The sequence below is a fragment of the Dioscorea cayenensis genome, chromosome 18 (genome assembly GCF_009730915.1).
Source record: "Dioscorea cayenensis subsp. rotundata cultivar TDr96_F1 chromosome 18, TDr96_F1_v2_PseudoChromosome.rev07_lg8_w22 25.fasta, whole genome shotgun sequence".
NCBI classification, from domain to species: domain Eukaryota; kingdom Viridiplantae; phylum Streptophyta; class Magnoliopsida; order Dioscoreales; family Dioscoreaceae; genus Dioscorea; species Dioscorea cayenensis.
In genome coordinates this window covers 15072271-15099981 of record NC_052488.1, presented here as the reverse complement: position 1 = coordinate 15099981, position 27711 = coordinate 15072271, and the positions used below count along the sequence as shown (strand labels likewise).

The window sequence follows — 27711 nt, the reverse complement described above, 5'->3', positions numbered from 1 at the left end:
ATCTTTGTTTACGGAATGTCTGCTATTTTTGAATCAAAATCCTAATCCTATGTTTTCTTTTTGGATTGTCTCAGTTTTTTGAAGCAAAACACTAGTCCTTTCTTTTTGTTTTGTTAATTTCTTATAATTTTTAATGAAAACCCTAATCCTATGTTTTCTTTTAGAAATCCCTCCTATTTTGGAATGAAAATCCTAATCTTATATTTTATTTTTGGAATGCCTCATATTTTTAAATCAAAACCCTAATCTTATGTTTTATTTTCATATTGTATGCTATTTTTCAATCAAAACAATAATCGTCATTTTTTCTTTTCTTAATGTCTCATATTTTAAAAACCTTAATCTTATGTTTTTTTGGAATGCTTCCTATTTTTTAATCAAAACCCTACTCTTATGTTTTCTTTTGGGAATGTCTGTTATTTTTTAATCAAAATAATAATCCTATATTTTCTTTTTGTAATGCCTCATATTTTTCATTGAAAACCTAAATCTTATGTTCTTTTTTTGTTTGGAAAGTCTACTATTTTTTATTCAAAACCCTAATCCTTTTTTTTATTTTCGGAATATCTCATATTTTTCAATCAAAACCCTAATCCTATGTTTTATTTTTAGAATGCCCACTATATTTCAATCAAAATCCTAATCCTATGTTTTCTTTTCTAAATGTATACTATTTTTTTAAACAAAACCCTAATCCTATATTTTCTTATTCAAATGTCTCCTATTTCTCAATCAAATTAATAATCCTATGTTTTTTTTTTGAATGCCTACTATATTTAAATCAAAATCCTATTCCTCTATTTTGATTTTGGAATGCCTCCTATTTTGCAAACAAACCCGAATCCTATGTTTTCTATTCAAAATGTCTCCTATTTTTCAATCAAAACCTAATCATTTTTTTTCTTTTCGGAATTCTACTATTTTTAAAATGAACCCCTAATCCTATTTTTTCTTTTTAGAATGTCTCATTTATTTCAGTTTTGAATCAAAACAATAATCCTATGTTTTATTTTCTAAATGTCTCATTTTTTCAAAAACAAAACATATAATTTGTTTTTTGATTCAAACAAATGAGACATTTTGAAAATGAAACATAGGATTATTGTTTTGATTAAAAAAATAGCAAACATTCCCATAACAAAAGATAGATTAGGGTTTTGATTAAAAAATAATGATACATTATAAAAAGAAAACAAAAGATTAAGGTTTTGATTGAAAACTGAAAAATAGGACACATTCTAAAAATAAAATCTAAAATTGGGCTTTTAATTCAAAAATAGCAGACATTCTAAAAAGAAAACTGAGAATTGGGTTTTTTTTATAGAAAAATAAGAGATATTCCGAAAAGAAAACATAGGTTAGCGTTTTGATTAAAAAATGATAAATAGGAGACATTAAGAAAGGAGAACATAGGATACGGATATTGATTGAAAGATGGGAGACATTCCGAAATGAAAAAAATAGGATTAGATTTTTCATTCAAATATAGTAGTCATTCCGAAAACAAAACATGGAATAGGGGTTTGATCGAAAACTAAAATATAGGAGACATTCCGAAAAGCAAACATAGGATTAGGGTTTCAGATAAAAAATAACATACATTGAGAAAAGAAAAAAAAAAAGAATTAGGTTTTTGATTGAAAAATAGATGACATTTCCAAAAGAAAGCATTCAATTATGGTTTTTATTCAAAAATAAAAGGCACTCCCAAAAGAAGACATTGGGTTATTGTTTTGAATAAAAAATATGAGACATTTCAAAAAGAAAACATAAAATTAAGGTTTTGATTTAAAAATATTAGGCATTACTAAAAGAAAACATATGATTATTATTTTGATTCCAAAATAGTAAACATTCTAAAAAGAAAGCATAGGATTAGAGTTTTGTTTGAAAAATATGAGATATTTAAAAAATAAAATATAGGATAAGGGTTTCGATTAAAAAATGGTAGACATTCCTATATGAAAACAAAGGATAATTATTTTGAAAGATTGGATTAGGGTTTTGTTTCAAAAATAGCAGATATTTCGAAAAGAAAACAAAGGATTAAGTTTTAATTGAAAAATAAGGGACATTTTTTAATTAAAGAAAACATTGAATTAGGGTTTCGATTCAAAAATAGCATGTTTTCTTTTTGGAATGTCTCTTATCTTTTAATAAAAATTCTAATATTGTGTTTTTGTTTTTGAAATGCCTCCTATTTTGGAATTAAAACCCTAATCCTATGTTTTCTTTCTGCAATGTCTCTTATTGTTCAATCACAATATTAATTCTATGTTTTCTTTTCAAAATCACTCTTATTTATCTGTTTCCAATTAAAATAATAATCCGATATTTTAGTTTCTTAGAGTAATGTCTCTTATTTTTCAATAAAAATAATAATCCCATGTTTTCTTATAGTAATGTCTCTTATTTTTCAATCAAAATTCAAATCCTATGTTTTGTTTTGGAAATGTCTCATATTTTTCAATCAAAACTAGAATTCTATGTTTCCTTTAAAGAAAGTCTATTATTTTTTAATCAAAACTGTAATCCTATGTTTTCTTACAGTAATGTCTCATATTTTCTATTCAAAACCCTGATCCTATTTTTTTTCTTATAGTAATGTCTCTTATTTTTCAATAAAAACAATAATCCTATGTTTTCTTGTACTAATGTCTCGTATTATTCACTCTAAACTATAATCCTATGTTTCTTTTCGGAATGCCTACTGTATTTGAATCAAAACCCTAATTCAATGTTTTCTTTAATTAATTCTTTCAATCGAAAGCCAAATCCTATGTTTTCTTTTCTTAATGTCTCCTTTTTATCAATTTTGAATCAAAACCCGAACCTTTGTTTTATTATCAGAATGTCTCTTATTTTTCAATTTAAAAAATAATCCTTTCTTTTCTTTCCGGAATATTTGCTATTGCTGAAACAAAACCTCAATCCTATGTTTTATTTTTGGAACGTATCGTATTATTCAGTTTTGAATCAAAACAATAATCTTCTATTTTCTATTTGGAATGTCTTATTTTTTCAATCAAACCCCTAATCCTATTTTTTTATTTAGTAATCTCTGCTAATTTTTAATCAAAATCCTAATCGTATGTTTTCTCTTCATAATGGCTCCAATTTTCTAATAAAAATTCTAATCCTATGTTTACTTTTCATAACGCATCCTACTTCTAAAAAGAAAAACATATGATTAGGGTTTTTATTCAAAAATATTTGACATTCCGAAAAAAAAAAGATTAGATTTTTGATTGAAAAATAGGAGATGTTCTCAAAAGAAAACATAGATGAGGATTTTGATTCAAAATTGATAAGTAGGAGACATTAAAAAAAGGACACATTCCGAAAAGAAAACAAAGGATTAGGTTTTAGATTGAAAAATATGAGACATTCTGAAAAGAAAACATAGGTTACAATTTTAATTTAAAACTGATAAGTAGGAGACATTAAGAAAAGAAAACATAGTATTCAGGTTTCAATTGAAAGATAAGAGACATTCTGGGAAAAAAAAATAGGATTAGGGTTTTCATTGAAATATAGTATGCATTACGAAGAAACAAACATAGGATTGTTATTTTGATTGAAAACATATGATTAAGGGTTTGATTCAAATAGAGTACGCATTCCAAAAGAAAATGTAGGATTCATGTCTTGATTTAAAATCGGAGACATTATGAAAAGAAAACATAAGCTTAGAATTTTGACTAAAAATAGTAGGCATTTCGCAAAGAAAACATAGGATTTGGGGTTTTGATTGAAAAATAGCAGACATTACTATAAGAAAAAATAGGATTAGGGTTTTAAACGACATATAATACGCATTATGAAAAGAAAAAAAAAATCATAGAATTAGAGTTTTGATTAAAAAACTAGCAGACATTCTGAAAATAAAAGGAAGGTTTACTTTTTAATTGAAAAATAGGAGACATTCTGAAAATAAAACATATTTTTGGGTTTTGATTCAAAACTGATAAATTTGAAACATTAACAAAAGAAAACATAAATTTCGGGTTTTGAGTGAAAGATGAGAAACATTCAAAAAAGAAAACATGGGGAATAGGATTTTCATTCAAATTAGTAGACATTCTGAAAAGAAAAAAAATGATTAGGGTTTTGATTTAAAAATAGGAGATATTCCAAAATGAAAATAAAGTATTGGGGGTTTGATTCAAAACTGAAAAATAGGACACATTCGGAAAATAAAACATAGGATTAGGGTTTTGAGTAAAAAATAGTAGACATTTCGAAAACAACATAAATGATTAGGGTTTTGTTTGAAAAATAGGAGACATTTCAAAAATAAAATGTACGCTAAGGATTTCAATCAAAACTGATAAATAAAATGTAGGCTAACATCAAGAAAAGAAAACATAGGATTTAGGATTTGATTGAAAATAGAGACAGTCTGAAAAAAACATATAATAAGGGTTTTGATTCAAATATAGTAGAGATTCCAAAATGAAAATATAGGATAAGTGTTTTGATTGGAAAATATGAGACATTAATATAGAAAAACATATGATTAGGGTTTTGATAGAAAAATAGGACACATTACACAATAAAAACATAGGATTAGGGTTTTGACTCAAAAATAGCAAACATTCTGAAATATAATGAAAGGATTAGGTTTTTGATTGAAAAATTGGAGATTTTATGAAAAGAAAACATAGGTTAGGGTTTTGATTCAAGATTGATAAATGGGAGACATTAAGAAAAGAAATCATATCATTCGGGTTTTGATAGAGAGACAAGAGACAATCCGAAAATAAAACATAGGATTCGGGTTTTCATTCACAAATAGTAGACATTCATAAAAGAAACAAAAGATTAGGGTTTTGATTAAAAAATGGGAGACATTCTGGAAGGAAAGCAAATGATTATGGTTCTGATTTAAAACTGAAAAATAAACACATTTAAAAAAAAACATAGGATTATGGCTTTGATTGAAAAATAGCAGACATTCTAAGTAGAAAAGAAAGGATGATGTTTTTGATTGAAAAATAGGAGACATTTTGAAGAGAAAACAAAGGTTGGGGTTTTGATTCAAAACTAATAAATAGGGTACATTAAGAAAAGAAAACATAGGATTCGGGTTTTGAATGAAAGATAGGAGAAATTTTGAATATAAAATATAGGATTAGGGTTTTGATTCAAATATAGTAAAGGATTCTAGCTTTAGAATTACAGTTTGATTTAAAATAGGACAAATTACTATAAGAAAACATAATAGGATTTTTAATGAAAAAATTATATGACAATACCAAGTCCTATATTTTTTTTTTTTGGAGATAGTAGAAAGAAAACATAAGATTCAGTTTGATTGAAAATAGGAGTCATTCTAAAAAGAAAAACATAGAGTTAGTGTTTTGATTCAAAGATTGATAAATAGAAGACATTCCGAAAGAAAACATAGGATTTGAGTTTTGGTGGAAGATAGGAGATATTGTGAAAAGGAAAACAGATTTTTGAGTTTTAATTCCAAATACTGCTTACGGCTTCATTCAAAAGAAAGAGAAAATAAAAGATTAGGGTTTGATTAAAAATTGGAGACATCCCAAAGAAAACCATTATTTATGTTTTGATTCAAAAGAAGCTGAATAATAGGACACGATACGAAATGAAAAAAGCATAAGATTCGGTTTGACTAAAAATAGGAAGGTATTCGAAAGGAAAAATGGACTAGGGTTTTTATTGAAAAAATAGAAGACATTCTGAAAACCAAACATATGTTAGGATTTTGATTCAAAACTGATAAATAGGAGACATTAACAAAAGAAAACAAATTATTCATTTTTTTATTGAAATATAGGAGACATTTTGAAAGGAAAACATAGGATTAGAATTTTGATTCAAATATAGTAGGCCTTTGAAAAGAGAACATTTGATTAGGTATTGATTGAGAAATAAGAGACATTAATATAGGGTACATTCTAAAATGAAAAGAAATGATTAGGTTTTTTATTGAAAAATGGGGGACATTTCTAAAAGACATCATAGGGTTAGGGTTTTGATTAAAAACTAATAGACATTCAAAAAAAACATAGGATTAGGGTTTTGATTTAAAAATAAGAGCCATTGGGAAAAGAAAACATAGGCCTAAGGTTTTGAATGAAAAATATGAGACATTACTATAAGAAAACATACAATTAGGGTTTTTAATGAAAATTTAGTAGACACTACTAAATCATATGTTTTCTTTTCCAAATAGTAGAAAAGAAAATATTGGATTGTGGTGTTGATTGAAAAAAAAGTGACATTTTGAAAAGAAAACATAGGATTAGTGTTTTGATTGAATAATAGTAGGTGTTCCGAAAGGAAAAATAGGATAATGGTTTTGATTGAAAATTAGGAGAAATTAATATAAAAAAATATAGGATTAGAATTTTGAATAAAAAATAGGACACATTCCAAAATGAAAATATACAATTAGGGTTTTGATTAAAAAACTCACAGATATTCTCAAAATAAAAGAAAGGATTAGGTTTTTGATTGAAAAATAGTTGATATTCTGAAAAGAAAATTTAGATTAGGGTTTTGATTCAAAACTGATAAATAGGAGACATTAATAAAAGAAAACAAATTCAGGATTTGATTGAAAGATGGGAGACATTTCAAGCAGAAAACATAATATTATTATTTTATTCAAAAATAGTAGACTTTCTGAAAAGAAAGAAATGATTACGGTTTTGATTAAAAAATAGGAGACATTCTGAAATGAAAACAAAGTATTAGTTTTTTTTATTCAAAACTAAATAATCGGACACAGTACATATATAAAACATAGGATTATTGTTTTAATTAAAAAATATAAGACATTCCAAAAAGAAAAGAAAGGATTATGTTTTTAATTAAAAAATAGGAGACATTCTGAAAAGAAAACATACGTTAGGGTTTTAATTCTAAAATGATAAGTAGTAGATATTAACAAAAGAAAACATAGGATTCATTTTTTGATTGAAAAATAGGAGACATTTTGAAAAGAAAAAATAGGATTAGGGTTTTCGTTCAAATATAGTAGGCATTCTAAATACAAAACATAGGATTTGGGTTTTGTTTGAAAAATAGGAGACATTTCAAAAAAGAAAGAAATGATTGGGTTTTTGATAAAAAAATAGAGAACATTACAAAAAGAAAACATAGGATTAGGTTTTTGATGAAAAATTAGGAGTCACTCCGAAAAAAAAAACATAGGCTCATGGTTTTGATTGAAAAATATGAGATATTACTACAACAAAATATAGGATTGGGATTTTGATTAAAAAATATGAGAAATTACGAAAAGAAAACATACAATTAACATTGGTTTTGATTTTTGTGTGCAAAATAGCAAAAATTCCTAAATGAAACATAGGATCAGGGCTTTGATTCAAAACTGAAAAATAGGAGATATTTCGAAAAGAAAACATAGCATTAGTATTTTGATTCAGAAATGGTAGGTATTTTAAAAGAAAACATAGGATTAGGTTTTTGATTAAAAAATATGGGCCATTAAGAAAGGAGAACATAGGATTGTTTTTTTGGTTGAATGGATCCTGTTTTGTAATCGATAACTTTATCTTTTGGTTTTCTAAAATAGCAGACATTCCAAAAAAAACATAGGATTAGGGTTTTGATGAAAAATAGAAAATATTACCAAAATAAAACATATGATTAGGGTTTTGATTCAAAACTTAAAAATATGAGACATTTTGAAAAGGAAACAAAGGATTTTGGTTTTAATTGTAAAATAGGAGACATTACTATAATAAAACATAGGATAAAGGTTTTGATTAAAAAACGACAAATATTCCCAATAGAAAAAAAACATAGGTTAGGGCTTTGATTCAAAAATAGGAAACATAGGATTAGGGTTTTGATTCAAAAACCTAATCTTAAGTTTACTTTTGGCAATGCCTACTATTTTTGAATTAAAACCCATATCCTATGTTTTCTTATAGTAATGTCTCTTATTTTGAACCAAAACCCTGATCCTATGTTTTGTTTCTGTAATGCCTACTATATTTGAATCAAAAGGCTAAACCTATGTTTCCTTTTCTCTATGTCTCCTTTCTTTCAATCGAAACTGAATCATATGTTTTCTTTCCTTAATGTCTCATATTTATCAGATTTTAATCAAAATCCTAATCCTATGTTTTTTTTGGTAATGTCTCCTATTTTTCAATCAAACCCCTAATCCTATTTTTTCTTTTTGAAATGTCTCATATTTTTTAGTTTTGAATCAAAACCTTAACCCTATTTTTTCTTTTGGTAATGTCTCATATGAAAACCCTAATCCTAAGTTTTTTTTAATGCCTACTATATTTTAATAAAAACTCTAATCTTTTGGTTTCTTTTCATAATGTCTCTTATCTTTCAATCAAAACCCTAATCCTATGTTTTCTTTTAGGAATATGTTCTATTTTTCAGTTTTGAATCAAAACCCTAATCCTTTGACATTCTTTTCAGAATGTCTCCTATTTTTTAATCAAAACTCTAATCCATTCTTTTCTTTTTGGAATCTCTACTATTTTTGAATAAAAACCCTAATAATATGTTTTCTTATAGTAATGTTTCCCATTTTTGAATAAAAACTCTAATCCTATTTTTGGAATGCATACTACATTTGAATCAAAACCCTAATCCTATATTTTTTTTCTCAGAATGCGTACTATTTTTGAATTAAAACAATGATCCTATGTTTTTCTTTTAGTAATGTCTCTTATTTTTCATTCAAAACTCTAACCCTATGTTTTCTTACAGTAATATCTCATATTTTTCAATCAAAACCCTAATCCTATCTTTCTTTTCGGAATCCCAACTATATTTGAATGAAAACCCTAATCCTATGTTTTATTTTTGGAATGTCTCCTATCTTTCAATCAAAACCTGAATCCTATGTTTTCTTTTCTTGATGTCTCCTATTTATCAGTTTTAAATGAAAACCCAAACCTATGTTTTTTCCCCGAATTTCTCTTATTTTTCAATAAAAAACCAAATCCTTTCTTTTTTTTTTTTCATTTCTTTTTAGAATGTTTGCTCTTTACTCCTCTTGCTTTCTCTTTTCTCTCTTTTACTTTTATTCGTATTGATATTTTGAAGCAACATCACAAATTGGTTTCACTCAAGCTAAGTAGCAATACTTTGTGCTTCTGAATAACTATTCCCTATGGATTCGACTACCCACTCACCGGGTTATTTTGTTACTTCGATGACCCGTGCACTTGCTGTACACATATGCAAGGGGTGTGTCAAGTTTTGTCGCCATTGCCATGGAATAGGCATTGTGGAAGCATTTGCACTTTGCTATTTTAGCTATTCATCACTTGTTCTATTTCACACTTTTTTTATTTTTTCATCGTTCTGATTTGTTTTTCTTTCTTTGGTTGCAGCTCCAAGTTATGACCCAAGGAAACCCTTCGACATTGGTTGAAGTTGTTCCAGAAATTGGAAGAAGAACTCATAGACAGGGAAAGGAACCTATAAAAGAACAGTCAAATCAAGCTGAGGTGGAAGTTAAAGGGTCTTACAATATGGCTAAACAGTATGAGCAGCAGAGGACACTCTCAGATTATTCAAGACCCGTAATTCTTGGCACACAGTACAGTATTGTGCGGCTACTGATTATGGTTCAGAACTTTCAGCTCAAGCCAAGCTTTATCGAGATGTTACAGCAATTGGCGCAGTTTAATGGTTTGGCCGATGAGGATCCAAACAATCAGATTGATAATTTTCTAGAAGTGTGTGACATGCTAAAGATTAACGGAGTCACGGATGATGCCATCAAATTGAGGGCCTTCTCATTTTCCTTGAAGGGGAGAGCGAAACAATGGTTACATTTATTGCCTAGAACATCAATCACTACTTGGGAGGAGATGGTAGAAGCTTTCCTAGCCCGGTATTTCCCTTTTGGAAAATTTGCGAAGTTCAGGAATGAAAGATCCTGTTTTGTGCAAACGGAATCGGAGTCTCTTTTTGAGACATGGGATAGGTTTAAGGATCCCCTATGAAAATGTCCTCAGTATTGGTTCCCCGAGTGGATGATTATCCACACTTTCTACAATGCTTAGAACCCAAGCACGAAGCAATTACTTGATGATATAGTAGGAAGTACCTTTAGCTCATTGAAGAGATGGATATAAACAGTTATCAGTGGAATACACAAGAGAAGAAGAAGGTAGCCGGACTCCTAAGATCGATGCAGTCACATCATTGGTGGCCAAGGTTGAGTCCTTGAGCAAGAAGTTAGATACCCTAACTTCTCCTAGAGTGGTAGCAGTGATGAGTTGCACTGGGTGTGGGGGAGGATATGCTTCATCTGATTGCCTGATTTCTATTGGTGGTACAATTTCAGTGGAACATGTGGATTTTGTAGGAAATGCAATACGGGGTCAAGGAAATCCATATAGCAATACCTATAATTCGGGGTGTAAGAGCCACCCAAACCTTTCTTGGAGTAATCAAGGGCAACAGAAGACTATGGCACCACTAGATTTCCAACAACATTAACAAGTTCCAAATATGGAGAATAAAGTTTCAGGGTTGAAAAATAGGATGACTGATTTGGAGAAGGGTTTGACCAAGTTCATTCAATCTTTAGACACAAGATTTTAGTCGGTTGAAGCCATACTTCGCAACCACACCGTATCCTTGTATAATTTGGAGAACCAAGTGGGTCAAATTGTGAAGTCACATTCAGAAAGATCACAAGGAAGTTTGCTTAGTAACACGGAGAAAAATCCAAGAGAACATATGAACATGATCACTTTGAGAAGTGGCCGTGAAGTCGAGAGTAAGCTCCCTACTAAAAAGATGATGGTTGAGTTACCCAAAGAAGTGGAGGTTGAGGAAAGATCTAAAGAGAAGGAAGTAGCAACGCCACCATACAAGCCAAGAATTCCTTATCCTTGAAGGTTGAAAAATGACCAAAATGATGAGCAATACAAGAAGTTTTTGGGTCTATTCAAGCAGGTGGACATCAACATCCCATTTGTAGAGGTGTTGTCTCAAATGCCTCGTTATGCAAAGTTCCTTAAAGACTTCTTAACCAACAAGAGGAAGTTGGAGCAGAGTGCATTAGTGATTTTAGATGCTTCATGCTCGGCAGTGTTGCAAAAAAATATGCTGAACAAGAAGAAAGACCTCGATAGCTTCATCATTCCATGCAACAATAGAAATTTTGGTGAAGAGAAGGCATTGGCAGATTCAGGGGCTAGCATTAATCTCATGGCTTATACATTTTTTCAGGAGCTAGGTTTGGGAGAACCTAGACCTACTTAGATGACAATTCAATTGGCCGATCGATCAGTTAGACATTCGAGGGGTATCATTGTGGATGTACTTGTGAAAGATGATGAGTACATTTTCCTTTGTGGTATTAGATGTTAATGAGGATGTCGAGGTTCCATTGATACTTGGGAGGCCATTCTTGTACACTTCCAAAGCTCTCATTAACATGGACGGTAGGAAATCGACACTAAGAGGTAGAAATGACAAGTTGACATATCGCCTCACCGAAGTCATCCGACATTCTCTTAATTTTGATAATACATTGTATTTTCTTGACACCACTGATAAGTTAATTGATGATTACATGCAGGAAATGTTGTGTCTGGATCCATTGGAGGGGTGGCTAGATCAAGAGGTGGAGAATGATGAAATTTTATCACTTGGTCTAGAGGACAAGTTACAACCTACTTAGGGAGTCATGAAGAGGATGATCCAAAAGCTCAAAAGGACAAGGAGATGTCACAAGAAGTGCCCCAGTGCTAGTGGGGATGAGCATTCATGTAGTAAGGGTGACAAACCCTTGTGTTGTAACAAACTCGATCATTCCCTCTCTAAATTGCGAAATTGTGTTTAGCGTGCTTTCAAGTTGTAGGTAAGAGGGCAATGTTTATTCATGAACCCCCGTGAGGCAAGTGTAAGTACGTCAAGCTTAGTGATGTTAAACAAGCGCTTCTTGGGAGGCAACCGAAGCTTTTACTGTTTCTAAGTCTTAGTTTAGTCGTTACATGAATAAAAGCTTTAGTATTGGTGTCGTGATTTTATTTGCTTTCGTTGTATTTTTCTCGAGAATCATTGGTGTTTTATTGTGCTTTATTGTAATTGGCAAAGTTTTAGGTAGTTTGACCATGTTTTCATAGATCTCTGGTCAGCTTGTCATTGTATTAGCAGACTTTATTTAGTGTTTAGGTGTTGCAGACTTGTTCTGCAGAGTCTCCAGTTTTCCTAAGCCATCCAGAGATGATACACGGCTGAGTGGAATTTCCACAAGGGCGTGTGTTTCCATTCAAAGCTCATCTTCTCCATCCCAAGAAGACACAGAGGCGTGTGAATGCCCCTATGCGTGATCTTGTGATGGCCACACGCCCGTGTGGAATTTTCACAGGGCGTGTGGATCTCTGCAAAGTAAAAGGATCCATCCCGAGAAAAATATAGGGGCGTATGAATGCCCCTTTGGATGGCCCTATGAAGGGCACATGCTCGTGTGGAATTTTCATAGGGGCGTGTGAAACTCTGTAGAGAAAATTCTCTATCCCGAGAGCACACAGGGGCGTGTGGCCAACCTTGTGTGCCCCCTGTGAATTTCCATAGGCCCGTGTGGAATTTCCACAAGGGTGCGTGGAACACTTAGGAAAGTTTTTTTGGGAAACAGAGAAGCCACATGGGCGTGTGGGTGCCCCTGTGGGTCAGGCACACAAGCGTGTGAATTATTTTCACACGCCCACGTGGATGCATTCAGAGGCTATAGTGGCAATCCCGAGAGCACACAGCGGTGTGTGTGTGTATCCCTATGAGCGACCTTGTGGGAGACACACGGGCATGGGTAATTTTCACACGCCCGTGTGGATGTACAGAACATAAAGGGGCACGACTTTTCTTTAAAATCTATTTACGCCTCTTCATTTACAAAGAACGTGTCCTCTTCCTCTTCCAAACCCTGTCCATCTATTTATAGGGGTTTTTGCATTGTTTGCTGACCGTATTCGAAGTTTTGATTTGCATTTCATCGGTAAGCTTCTTCTTCCCTTTTACTCTGCTAATCTTCTTTTCTTTTACTTGTTTTAGTCAATTTTGCTTGGATATCATGATTAGATGGTTGGTGAATGTTTGTAGCATAAATGTAGATGAATTTGAGATGATTTGAATAGACACTTGTGCATTTGGCTGTGTAGTTGTCGTGCCCTGAAGATCCACATAGGCGTGTGGAATTTAGACACCACCGTGCGGATTTATCCAGAATTATGTTTTAAGTTTAATCTGATCAATTTCTTTTCAATTCTTGTAAGAACGGCTCCCATATCGAATAAAGCAGCCGGTAAATGCCGCCGTGAGCCCTCTCCTGAGCAATTAGAGTTTGCTATCCCTGAACATCAAGCGTGGTTCGAGCGTTTGTCAAAGCTCAAGTTTGGACAGTCGAGATTCCCCGACTTGAGTGCATTACAAGAGATTTAGTTGGGCGATGAAATGGTAGATGAGGTTGAGAGTTGATTTCTGTAGGTAGTTGGCGGTGATTATTGTTGATCCGAGAGCCGACTATTAGTATGCTTACAATGGAGATATTAGCGTCATTTGAGTTTGACCGAGCATACAACAGCTTTTCTAGCATTGACGCTATATAGTTTAGAGCTTTTCATGCCCCCACCTAAGACAACCGAGGGTGAGGGTGATTCTGCTGAGGGTTCGCAACCTGCTTTTTAGCCATAGTAGGAGCAGATGGAGATAGAGGCACCCCCTGCAGAACGGGAGCCACCTGCTGTGTGTATATTCTCTCCATCTCAAGCTATTGATCACTCTAAGTTGCTAGAAAGTACTGTAGGGGTGTTACAGAGTGACTTAGCTGAGATTCGTGTGACGTAGGCTACGAACCATGCTGATGTGATGGCACATCTCAAGACACTATAGCAGATTCTTGAGGGAGACATGCCCTCAACTTTTGTGATGAGACCCTGAGCTCCATCGACATCTCTGGTATCTCCGGCATCTCCAGCAGCATCACTACCACCAACACCACCAGCATCAGCCGAAGCAGCGCCAGCAGTACTAGGAGAGCAGGACACCGATGCTTGAGGCGTTTTTATATTTTCTTTGTCTTTATGTTTTAGTATTTTATTTCAGAATTTTATATTAGACTTATATCACTCAAAAAGGATCATCCTTTTGAATTATCTTATTGCTTTTCAGTTGTTTTGAGTTGTTCTGAGTTATCACATTGAGGATAATATACATCTTAAGTGTGGGGGAGGGGGAGTTCACATTACACACGTTCTATACTCTTGCATTCATTGTGCATGCTCATATATCCAATGGCGGTTCACCTTAGTTGCAAAGGTTGTATTCTTAAGTTTAGGAAGTTTTTAACATTGAATACTATCATGCTCTAGTTTTACTTGAATTTTTAGAAATTTTTGCCCGGTTATCACTTGTTGCACTACCCACTCATAAAACCTTGTGGAAACTCAAGTTCAACGCTTAACGAACTATTTTAGCATATTTCTTGTTTGAATTTCTTTGAAAAAAATGCATTTGTTTTGTTTGTGCATTGGGGGTAGAAAGAGCTACCCCCTATAAAGTATGAAGCTACTCTCATAAGTCAGATACTAGTTATACCCTAATGAGAGAAGAACTATCTCATAGAATGAGTGAAAGACCACTCTGATAGAAAGAGCTACCACCTCGAAAGTGTGAAGCCACCTTGGCGGCCGCCTATAAAAGGGTTGCCTTAGAGGATGTGTGAAGCTACTATCATTTCTTTTTGTATATAAGTAAGTCCTTAATAAGAGCTTTGAGGAGTACATGTTGGGTTAACTTGAGTGAGTTTACATACACTTACACAATATCAGGTTGTTGTCCTTTTTAATTCAAGTTTTTAGCTAGAGTAATGATTTCTCTTATTTGGTATTTGAATTTTTCCTTAGGTGTAGAATGCCTCTTTTGCACACTTTTGGTCAACCTAAGGCCGAGCACTTTCAATTTTGCCCCTTATATGCTTGAAAGTTTTATTTTTGCTTAAGGACAAGCAAAAGCTTAAGTGTGGGAGAGTTTAATAAGTGCTTGTGTATAAGTAATACAAAGTATATTTTTCTTATATTGAGCATCACTTTTATCAGATTTTATAGCTCAATCATGTGTATTTGTGTTCATTTATGCATTTAGGGTTGTGGAGAAAAGTTTGGGAGAAAGAAAACAAAAGTAGATCGTGGATGCAATTGTTGATGGAATTCTTGTATCGAACAAGGGTCAAGGCACAAGTTGTGATCATAGACATGTGGGTGCGTGCTAACCTCCAAAATGCTCAAGTGAATATATAAATTGGAGGGGCACAAGGGTAGTCACACTCATGTGTTCCAACTTATTTAACATTTCCAAGAGCTACATCAATGTAGTTTAATTGAAGATGCGACACGATCTACAGCATGGATATTGCCTAATCATGCGGCCTCAATGAAGAAAATGAATTCGGGTTTATTTTGGAGAAATACTATAGTAGTTTACTATAGCAAATCAATTTAGTAAATCACTTTAGTAGTCTCCTATCTTTCAATCAAAACCCTTATCCTATATATGTTTTCTTTTCAGAATGTGTGCTATTTTTTTGTTTTGAATAAAAACTCTAATCCTCTTTTTTTTCTTTTCGGAATGTCTCCTATTTTTGAATCAAAATTATAACCCATTCTTTTCTTTTCGGAATGCCTACTATTTTTTAATCAAAAAACTAATCCTACGTTTTATTATAGTAATGTCTCCTATTTTTCAATTAAAACCCTTTTGCTATTTTTCCTTTTGGAATGCCTAGTATCTTTGAATCAAACACCTAATACTATATTTTCTTTTGGGAATGCCTATAATTTTTTAATCAAAATCCTAATCCTATGTTTTCTTTTGGAAATGACCCCTATTTTTTGGTTTTTAATCAAAACCCTAATCCTATGTTTTTCTATAGCAATGTCTCTTATTTATCAATCAAAACCCCTAATCCTATGTTTTCTTATAGTAATGTATCCTATTTTTCATTCAAAAACTAATACTATGTTTTCTGATAGTTATGTCTCCTTTTTTTAATCAGAACCATAATCCCATGTTTTCTTTTCGGAATACCTACTATATTTTTTATCAAAACCCTAACCCTATGTCTTTTTTTGGAATGTCTCCTCTCTTTCAATCAAAACTCGAATCCGATGTTTTCTTTTCATGATGTCTCCTATTTTTCGGTTTCTAATCAAAGCCTTAATCCTATGTTTTCCTTTCGGACTTTCTGCTATTTTTTAATTAAAACCCTAATCCTATATTTTTTTTTAGGAAATGTCCCCTAATTTTCAATCAAAAACGTAATCCTTTATTTTCTTTTTGGAATGTCTGCTATATTTGAAACAAAACACTAATCCTATGTTTTCATTTCGGAATGTGTCCTATTTTCAAGTTTTGAATCCAAAGCCTAACCCTTTATTTTTGATAAGTGTTTGTGCTATAAGAATACGAAGTGTTCTTTCCTTGTGTTGAGCATTACTTTTCTTGGGTTTTAACACTAATATGGGTGTATTTATGTTACTTTTATGCAGGTAGGGTTGTGAGGCCGATTATGAGAGAAAGAAGCCAATGTGGGTCATAATGCACTAATTTTGGAGGAAATCTTGCTAAAAGTTCAAACTCGAAGACATAGGTCGGGTTCCAGATGCAGGAATGTGTGCCAACCTCCTCGTACTTGAGTTAGCACAACTATTTGGAGGGGCACAAGGGCAGTCACATTCAAGCATTACGACTTGTGCATATAGAACAAGATCTCCACCAACATGTCCGTTATTGAAGAAGCAAGGCGATCCACGACGTAAACGTGTGCCAGTTTGAGTTACCTTGATATTAGTATGGGTTCGGGAGTATTTCAGGGAGGTACTGCAGCAGGGTACTATAGAAAATAATGTAGCAAAGATACTGTAGCAGCACTGTTTACAGCCGGCCGAGAAAACAGGAAACCAGAGAATCCACACGGGCGTGTGGAAATTCCACACGCCCGGGTGAAAAATCCACAGGGGCACCCACATGGGCCTGTGGATTCCCGATTCCAGCCCTTTAAAAGCCGACTTCAGCTACGATTTCCCCATTTTTTTCTCCATCTTTTCCCCAACTTGAGAGAGGGCGGCGGCTAGGGTTTTGAGAGGTATTGGCTTGGGCTTTGGAGAGGTTCTATGGCTCCAACATCGCGGCCTGTTTGGAAGAAGGTTAGTGGGAGAGCTTTCGTCGGCACCGATCCGGCGAGGTGTATCCTAGGCCGGACAAAGGAACCCTTGCGATGAGTAGAGGACTCTCCACGAGACCATCACCCCGACTAACGAGGGGGTTTTCTATGGATGCTTTATTTTTACATTCGATTTCATTGATTGTATCTAGCTCTATGGAGAGCTAAACCCCTAGTGGGAACTTGGCTATTTGTGAACCGTAGGATGTATTCGTTTCATTGAACCTCTTTATTATGCTTTAAATTAATTGATGTTTATTGTGAGTTCTATTCTTGGAAACTTAATTGTATGAATACTCCCCTAGAGTGACACTAGGGTTGAGAGTTCTTCTCGGTAACTCTTGTGAGTGAGTGACACACAATGAGAGTTAGACAAAGCTAGATTGGAGAGGGTTGAGAGGGTGAGTCGAGAGGTAGCGGACCGTCCCCTTTCCCCTCCGGTGTGATCTATCCTACCTCCACATTCCAAGAGTTCTTTGCAGCCATAGTAGAGTGAATGGGCTAAGGGATGATCTTCCACTGCGGCTTAGTTACGAGTGGAATGAAGTAAAGCGTTGAAGTGATTTTAGCATCAATGGCTTAATTGTGGCTAGGGATCTTTCACCTGGACCAAAGGGTTAGGTCTATACATAGGAATAGGGTTTATCACTTGGAACCCCTAGTGCTCATTGCAATTCTATGTGAGTGCGAGGTTGAGAGGTTATTCAATCTTTCCTCCAGGACATGTATAGAGTTAGGCATGGTTGACCTTAGATTTCGGATCATGTAATTAAGGATTTCCATGACTCATTGTTGCATCAATTAGGAAGTATAATAGAGGGTTCTTACACTTGAAACGATTGTCCTAGGCGGATCAATATCCGGGTTCCCCATCTTTATTGATTGCCTTACCTTCTCCTTTACTTGTGCCTTCGATCTTGTTGTTTTTATTTTCGTTATTTAAAATTTTGTCACACTTATCACTATTCATCTTCCACATTAGTTAAGAAACAACTCAAGTGTCTTTATTCCCTACTCTCTGTGGATATGATACCCACTCATCTGGGATTATTACTTCGACACCCGTGCACTTGCGGTTTACATGCACATACGGACGTGTCAATTTTCTTTTCGAAATGCCTACTCTATTCTTCAATTTTGAATCTAAACCCTAATCCTTTGAATCTAAACCCTAATCACATCTTTTGTTTTGGGAATCTATGCAAATTTTTAATCAAAATCCTAATCTTATGTTTTATTCTGCCAATGCCTCTTATAATTTTTAATGAAAAGAGTAATCTTTTGTTATCTATTCGTAATGTCTCCTATTTTTCAATTATAATCTTAATCCTATGTTTTCTTTTTGTAATGCCTCCTATATTTTCTTTAGTGTTTTGATTGAAAATTAGGAGACAATACTATAAGAATATATAGGATTAGGGTTTTGATTAAAAAATAGTAGACATTCCAAAACAAAAACATAGGATGAGGATTTTTATTCAAAAATAGGACTCATTATGAAAAGAAAACATAGGCCGAGATTCCTAAACAAAAGATAGGATTAGGGTTTTGATTCAAAAAAGTGAGACATTCTGGAAAGAAAATAAAGGATTAGGTTTTTGATTCAAAACTAAAAATATGACACATTTGGAAAAGAAAACATAGGATTAGAGTTTCGATTAAAAAATAGGAGTTATTTCCCAAAGAGAACGTAGGATTATGCTTTTAACACAAAAATATGTGACATTCTGAAAAGAAAACATATGATTAAAAAATAATAGACATTCCCAAAAGAAAACATAGGATTATCATTTTGATTGAAATATGAAGCATTCCTAAAAGGAAACTGAAGATTAGTGTTTTGATTGAGAAATAGGATACATTACGAAAAGAAGACATAGGATTATGGTTTTGCTTGAAAAATAGAAGGCATTACAAAAAGAAAATGTAGGATTGGTATTTTGATTCAAAATGAAAAAATAAGAGACTTTCTGAAAAGAAAACATAGGGTTAGAGTTTTGTTTGAGAAATATTAGACATTTTGAAAAGAAAATATACGATAAGGGTTTTGATTCAAATATGGAAAAGAAGAGACATTTAGTAAAGAAAACATACGACAAGGGTTTTGACGCAAATATGAAAAATAAGAGACATTTAGTAAAAAAAACATAGGATTAGAGCTTTGATTCAAAAATAGGAGACAATACGAATAGAAAAAAACATTGGATTAGTGTTTCGATTAAAAAATAGGAGACATTCCTAAAAGAAAACATAGAATTAGTGTTTTCATTTAAAAATCATAAATTAGGAGACATTTTAAACGTAAGAAATAGGATTGGTGTTTTGATTCAAAACCAAAAAGTAGGAGATAATACTAAAAGAAAACATAAGATTAGGGTTTTAATTCAAAAATAGAAGACATTCTGAAAAGAACACATAGGATTAAGATTTTAATTCAAAAATAAGAGACATTCCAAAAAGAAAACATATGACTAGGGTTTTGATTTAAAAATAACAAACATTCCTAAAACAAAAGATAGGATCAGGGTTTTGATTCAAAAAAGGTGACATTTAGAAATGAAAAAAAGGTTTTGGGTTTTTATTCAAAACTGAAAAATACGAGACATTCGCAAAAAACCATAGGGTTAGGGTTTTGTTTCAAAAATAGCAGACATTCAAGGGATTTGGCTTTTGATTGAAAATAGGAGACATTTCGAAAAGAAACATAGGATTAGTGTTTTGATTCAAATAAAGTAGGCATTGCGAAAAGAAAATATAGGATTAGGGTTTTGTTAAAAAATATGAGACATTACTATAACAAAATATAGGATTAGGGTTATGATTGAAAAATATGAGATATTACTATATGAAAACATAGGATTAGGGTGTTGAACGAAAAGTGGGACACATTACTATTAGAAAACAAAGGATTACTGTTTTGATTAAAAATAGTACACATTTTGAAAAGAAAACATAGGATTAGGCTTTTGATTAAAAAATATGAGCTATTTCGAGAAGAAAAAATAGGATAAGGGTTTTGATTTAAAATAGGAGACAGTACTATAATAAAACATAAGAATAGGGTTTTGATTAAAAACCAAAAAACAGGGGAACATTTTCTAAAGAAAATATAGGATCAGGATTTTTATTCAAAAATAGTAGATATTCCCAAAAGAAAACATAGAATTAGTGCTTTGATTGTAAAATAGGAGGAATTCCAAAAAGACAACATAGGATTAGGGTTTTGATTCAAATATAGTAGCCATTTCAAAAAGAAAACATAGGATTAGGGTTTTCATTGAAAAATAGGAGACATTACTATAAGAAAACATAGGATTATGGTTTTAAATGAAAAATAGAAGACATTACTATAACAAAACATAGGATTAGAGTTTTGACTCAAAAAATAGTAGACATTCCCGAAAGAAAACAAATGGTTACTGTTTTGATTCAAATATAGTAAGCATTCCGTAAAGAAAACATATGATTAGGGTTTTGATTGAAAAATAGGAGACATTATTAGAAGGAAACATAGAAATAGAGTTTTGATTCAAAAATAGTAGACATTCTGAATAGAACATATAGGATTAGGGTTTGATTGAAAAATAGGAGGCACTACGAAAAGAAAACATCGGATTAGGGTTTTGATTAAAAATTACCAGACATTCCCAAAACAAAAGAAAAAATTAGGGTTTTGACTAGAAGAATGTGGCATTCGGAAAAGAAAACAAAGGATTTGGATTTTGATTCAAACCTATAAAATAGGACACATTTGGAAAGAAAACATAGGATTAAGGTTTTGATTCAAAAAAAGCGGAAATTTCAAAAAGAAAAGAAAGGATTAAGCTTTTGATTGAAAATTCTGAAAAAGAAAACATACGTTAGTGTCTTGATTCAAAACTGATAAATAAGAGACATTAAGAAAAGAAAACAGAGGATTTGGGTTTTGTTTACAAAATAGAAGACATTCCAAAAAAAAAACATAGTATTAGGGTTTTGATTCAAATACAGTAGGCATTCCGAAAAGAAATTATAGGATTAGGGTTTTGATTAAAGAATAGTAGACATTCTAAAAAGAAAACATAGGATTAGTGTTTTTATTGAAATATAGTCGGCATTCAAAAAATAAAATAAAGGATTAGGGTTTTGAATCAGAAATAGCAGTCATTCACAAAAGAAAATATAAGGCTATGGTTTTGATTAAAAACTAGAAGGCATTCCTAAAAAAAAACTTAGGATTAGCATTTTGATTAAGTATCCGGGTTTCGTATGAAAAATAGGAGATATTACGATAATAAAACATAGGATTAAAGTTTTGATTCAAATATAGTAGACATTCCCAAAAAAAACATAGGATTGGAGTTTTGATTGACAAATAGGAGACAATACATTAAGAAAACATGGGATTAGGTTTTTCATGAAAAACCAAAAAATAAGAGACATTTACAAAAGAAAATATATGATTAAAGTTTTGATTCAAAAATAGGTTCCACTCCGAAAAATAAGATAGGATTAGGGTTTTGATTGAAAAATATGAGACCTTCAAAAAAGAAACATAGAAGTATGCTTTTGATTCAAAATTGAGAAAAAGGAGACATTATGAAAAGAGAAAACATAGGACTATGTTTTTCATTAAAAAACAAGAGACATTACTTCAAGAAAATGTAGGATTAGTGTTTTGATTAAAAAATAATAGCCAGTATGAAAAGAAAATATACGATTAGTGTTTTGATTGAAAAATATGAGACATTATGAAAACAAAACATATGATTATTGTTTTAATGAAAATTAGCAAACATTGAAAAAAAAAAATATAAAATTAGGGCTTTGATTAATAATAGGAGACATTCCAAAAAAAAGTTAGGATTAGTGTTTTGATTAAAATATATGATACATTGTGAAAAGGGAAATAGCAAACATTCCCAAAAGAAAACACAAGATTAAAGTTTTGATTAAAAAAATAGGAGGCATTCCAAAAGGATAACATAGGATTAGAATTTTTATTCAAAAATAGCAGCCATTACAAAAAGAAAACATCGGATTAGTGTTTTGATTAAAAATTAGAAGAAATTCCCAAAACAAAAATTTGGATTAGTGTTTTAATTTTAAAAAATGAGACATTCCGAAAAGAAAACAAAGAATTTGGCTTTTAATTCAAAACTAAAAAACGTGATAAATTTTGAAAGAAAAACATAAGATTAGGGTTTTGATTCCAAAATACAAGACATTCCGGGGAAAAAAGAAAGGATTAGGTTTTTGATTGAAAAAAGGGGACATTCTGAAAAAGAAACATATGTTAGAATTTTGATTCAAAACTGATAAATAGGAGACATTAAAAAAAGAAAACAAAGGATTCAGGCTTTGATTGAAAGATTGGAGACATTTCCAAAAGAAAACATAGGATTAGGGTTTTAATTCAAAATTGAAAAGTAGGACACATCACTATAATAAAACATAGGACTATGGTTTTGATTCAAAAATACTAGATATTCCAAAAAAAAAGTATAGGATTAACATTTTGATTAAAAATAGAAGATGTTTACAAAAGGAAAAATTGGGTTAGGTCTTTTATTGAAAAATAAGACCCATTCCGAAAAGAAAACATAGCATTAGAGTTTTGATTGAAAAATATGAGACATAACAAAAAGAAAACATAGGATTAATGTTTTGGTTTGAAAATAGTAAACATGACAAAAATATAAGAAAGGATTAGGTTTTTGACTCAAAACTGATAAATAGTAGATATTAACAAAAGAACACATAGGATTCGGGTTTTGATTGAAAGATAGGAGACATTTCGAAAAGAAAAAATAGGATTAGGATTTTTGTTCAAAAATCAGAGGCATTACGAAAAAGAAAACATAGGATTAGGGTTTTGATAAAAAATTAGTAGAGATTCTGAAAAGATATTGGATTAGTGTTTTGATTAAAAAAAATGAGACATTCCAAAAAGAAAACAAAGGATTATGGTTTTGATTCAAAACTAAAAAATTAGACACACTTTGAAAATAAAATATATGATTAGTCTTTTGATTAAAAAATAGCAGACATTCCGAAAAGAAAAAGAAAGGATTAGGTTTTTTGATTGAAAAATAGGAGAAATTCCGAAAAGGAAACATAGGTTAGTGTTTTGATTAAAAGCTGATAAATAGGATATATTAACAAAAGAAAACATAATATTCGGGTTTTTATTGAATGATAGGGAGATTTTGAAAAGAAAACAATAGAATTAGGGTTTTGTTGCAAAACTAGAAAAATGGGACACGTTATTAGAAGAAAAAATAGGATTAGTGCTTTGATTAAAAACTAATAGACATTCCGAACTTGAAACATAGGATTAGTGTTTTTCTTAAAAATAGCCAAAATTCCGATAAGAAAACATAGGATTAGTGTTTTTATTCAAAAATAGGAGTTATTCCAGAAAGAAAATATAAGTTTAGGGTCTTGATGAAAAAATCTGAGACATTATGAAAAGAAACCATAGGATTATTGTTTTCATTCAAAAATAGCAAACTAATGAGTGCATTTCATGTCATATTTATTTGCTCTCAATTCATTCTTTTACTCGTCATTTAGCATACTTTGGCATATATTTGGTGCTATTCTGGGTATATTTGTTCTTCATGCAGAATTCAAGGGCTCGAAGTAATTTGGAGTGACATTAGGGATGAAACGAGCAAAGAATGAAGATTTTTCTAAGTGCTCAAGTTGAACTCAAGAAGAGTACGGTCGTGCTCTGTCCCGCTGATTATTTTAGCTTGGAGATGACCCAGTGATAATTCTAGCAGGGGGGTGCTCTCAGGCCAAGCACGGTCTTACCACGACCGTGCTATTCCTCCTGATTATTCTAGTCTGGAGATAGTTTCTACCCAATAATTGAAGCACGTTTAGGATGCTCCTCGCATGGTCATGTACAAGTGAAGCACAAGCGGATTCACTAAAAAATCTCAATAAGAAGCACGGTCCAAGCATGATCACGCTTAGACCATGTTAAGCGCAAAATCAGCCTTTTAAGTCCAGCTTTCTAAGGTTTCAAGCTCATCTTTGTTTGGGGATTTTATTCTCCATTGGGAGGACTTGGATGAGGGCGAAGATCAAGCTTTACCACACCGTCTTAGTAGATCAAAGACGAGTCGGAGGCACAAGAGAAGTGGGGTTAGCATCAAGGAAGCTCAACTAGGAAGAATATCTTGCGAAGGAGGGAGTCATGCCTTCTTTCCTTAGATCTTTATCTGTTTCTACCATGTTGTACCCATCCATGTGGGGCTAACCGTCCACGTTGCCCCGAGATGTTGAACTATGATGCTTTTTATGCTTTTACTACTTAATTTTAATATTCTACAAAGTTGTATTAGTTTTTTTTGTTTAATCTTGTCTTGCATAAATTGATGTGTTTGATTTGCACAGTTGCTTAGGTAAAACTTGGTGGGTGGATTGCCATAGTTGTAGTTGCCATGTGTGATTGTAAAACTCGATGTGTATGAAACCACAGTTCCTTAGCAAAACTTGGTGTATTTGAGAACCATAGATGTAACATTGCTTTTGAGCACACATAAAAATCGTAGAATGTACCTAGTAGATATTAGAAATTCCCAGGGCATTGCTCTCTTGGTGTTGAAACCTCGATCCTAATCTGCCTAATAATTCCATCTGTTCTTTCCTTTACTTGTTTTATTTTCTTTCTTTAAACCAAGCCCAATTCTTGTTTAACTAGAGGTTATAAGAAGAATTAGTACTTTTAGTCCAATCCCTGTGGTTCGACAACCTTACACCTCATGGGGTACCACGATATTACTTGTGTGTGACCCTTACATATTCCAAGAAAAAAAATATAGGATTAGGGTTTTGATTCATAAATAGCAAACATTCCAAAAAGAAAACATAGGATTAGGATTTTTATTGAAAAATATGAGACATTACGATAAGAAAACATAGGATTAATTTTTGATTGAAAAATATCAAATATTCTGAAAAGAAAAGAAAGAATTAGGTTTTCGAATCAAAACTGATAAATATGAGAAATTAAGAAAAGAAAACATAATATGTGGGTTTTGATTGAAAGATAAGAGGCATTACGAAAAAAAACATAAAATTCATATTTTTATTCAAAAATAGGAGGCATTACGAAAAAACATAGAATTAGTATTTTGATTAAAAATTAACCGGTCTTGACATGATCGTGTCCTTCCTGTTGAAAAACTAAACCGGAAGATGATTTTATTCAAGAAGAAGAGACATGCGCTGGGTGCCCCTAACACAATCATGATCTATCACTGCATGGTTAGGACACGATCGTGTCCCTCCTACTGAATCTTCCAGGTGAGCATTTGACCATTTCACTCAGAACTCGCCCGACATAGCACAGTCCAGACACGCTCGTGCTCTGACCATGTCAAGCCCGAGTTCTGCCTTTTTAACTCCAATAATTAGGGTTTCTCTATCATCTTTGTTCATGGATTTTCTTCTCCACCGGAAGGACATTGATGAGAGCAAAGATCAAGCTTCACTACACTTTCTAAGGTAACAACGAGTGTGTTTGGGGCACTAAAGAAAGTGGTTGTAGCACGCGGAGCTCGACATTGGAGGAAAATCTTGAAGAGAAGGGAGTCATGTCTTCTTTTTTAGATTTATTGTTGTTTTCTCCATGTTGTACCAACCCATGAGGGGCTAGCCAAAAATAGTTCCCCGGGATAGGAACTATGACACTATGTATAATGTGAACACTTACATTTCGTGATTTATGGAGTTCTTTTATTTCTTATGTTTAATCTTGTGCTTGCAAAACTCAATGTGTTCGATCTGTGTAGTTGATCAGATAAAACATGATGGTGGATTATCATAGTTGTTATTGCCCTAGGCAATGGCAAAATTTGGTGAGCATGAACCCATAGTTATCTTTGCAAAACTCGATGTAGTTGAGAACCATAGTTGTAACATTGATCTTGAACACACACTGGAACTTTAGAATATACCTGGTAAATCATGAGAGCGAGTGAGCGTTACTAAGTGCATAGGAATCATTCTCGGACATTATTCTCTTGTTATTGACACTCGATCCAACTTGCCTATTATCTTTACCAGTTCTTTTCCCTTTTATCCCTTTATAATTGTATTTCTCTTTGTTAATCTAATCCTCAATTTGATTTCTACTAAAGATCAATGATAAGTTAGTACTTTGAGTCTAGTCCTTGTGGTTCGGTAACCTTACTCCTCACGAGGTATCACTTTAGTACTTGTTTGTGACCTGTGCACTTGCGGTTAACGCATCAAGGTTTCGGCGCCATTGCCAGGGACTTGCAACTTTTAGGAAAGCTTAGATCTGGTGTTCTAGTTTGTTTATATTGTGTATACTTGTGAATATCTTTTGTTTTATCGTGATCTTTATTTTGGTTTCATCTTTAGCTTTGTTATTCAGTTTCTTTCGAGCTTACATTGTTCTATCTTGTATGCGTAGGTACAATTGTATGACTCGTGGAAGCACTTCTTCTCCAATAGCAAATCTTGATCTAGAAGTTGAAAGAAATTTTAGAAGAAGGATCCATCAGATTAATTTGAGTGAGATAGGATCTGTTGAGATAAGTGTGGAAGTGGGCCAGGAAGAAGAAATGGCCGGTAACCAGCCACAAAGCATCTCAGATTTTGTATGGCCAAACCTTGAGGCAGTCAAGTTGAGTATTGTTAGTCCTCTAGTTGTGGTAAACAATTTCGGATGCTTCACTTTTATTTGTAATGCATTAGTGTGATTTATGATTTAGCTCATTGTGTTTTATGGCTAGAACTATTATGTGGAGAAATCCTTAGTTCTTGTTTGAGTTGTACACGTAGACGTGACCTACTCGCGTGTACTAAATCATTATTAAGCCAGAAGGAGAGATCTTTGACCAACATGCCGAGAAATTGGATGTAGGTTGCCCCTCCGAACCATGAGGATGAACTTACATTAAGTGTATCCTTGTTGCGCGATCTCCATTCACTTAATGCAATCGTAGGAATATGATTAAGGAGAGATCCTTGTCATCATTTGTACGGGATTAGGGTTTAACCACCGAGAAATTGGGGTTGAACTATTGTTGAGGTCCGTCGGTCTAAATCACCCTTGCTATTTTATTCCTATGCATCCATACATCATGATGACCCATCTTAGGAATCCTCATCCCTAGGCCTGTTATTTTCATCATTGCTCTTGTGATTTTCTTGCTCACCTTGGAATTGTTATGCTCGTGTTGTTATTTACATTCTTGCATGTATTAGATTAGTAGACCATGCTTAAGTTGTAAGGTTAGAAAGTGAGTGATGGAGGAGTAATAGGAGCTCTTTTGCCCCGTGGAATACGAACCTTGGGCTTTTGCACAAGGTATTACTTGGTGACCCTGTACACTTGCGGGTGATCAATCAAGGGGGTTGACTAAAAAATATAAGAAATTTTGAAAAAAAGTTCAACATCCCGGGGCTTGACAGAAAAATATGACACATTTCAAAAGGAAAATTTTTTGGTAAGGTATTTTCCTCCAAGCAAAGCGGCA

General features: G+C 32.6%; 1 non-coding gene across 1 annotated transcript; it reads right to left on the bottom strand.

Annotated features, from left to right (window-relative positions):
* Positions 1 to 9896: 9896 nt before the first annotated feature.
* LOC120283171 lies at positions 9897 to 10003 on the bottom strand. The gene has a single exon (XR_005543170.1). It is a non-coding gene; the product is annotated as a small nucleolar RNA R71 (small nucleolar RNA).
* Positions 10004 to 27711: the final 17708 nt, after the last annotated feature.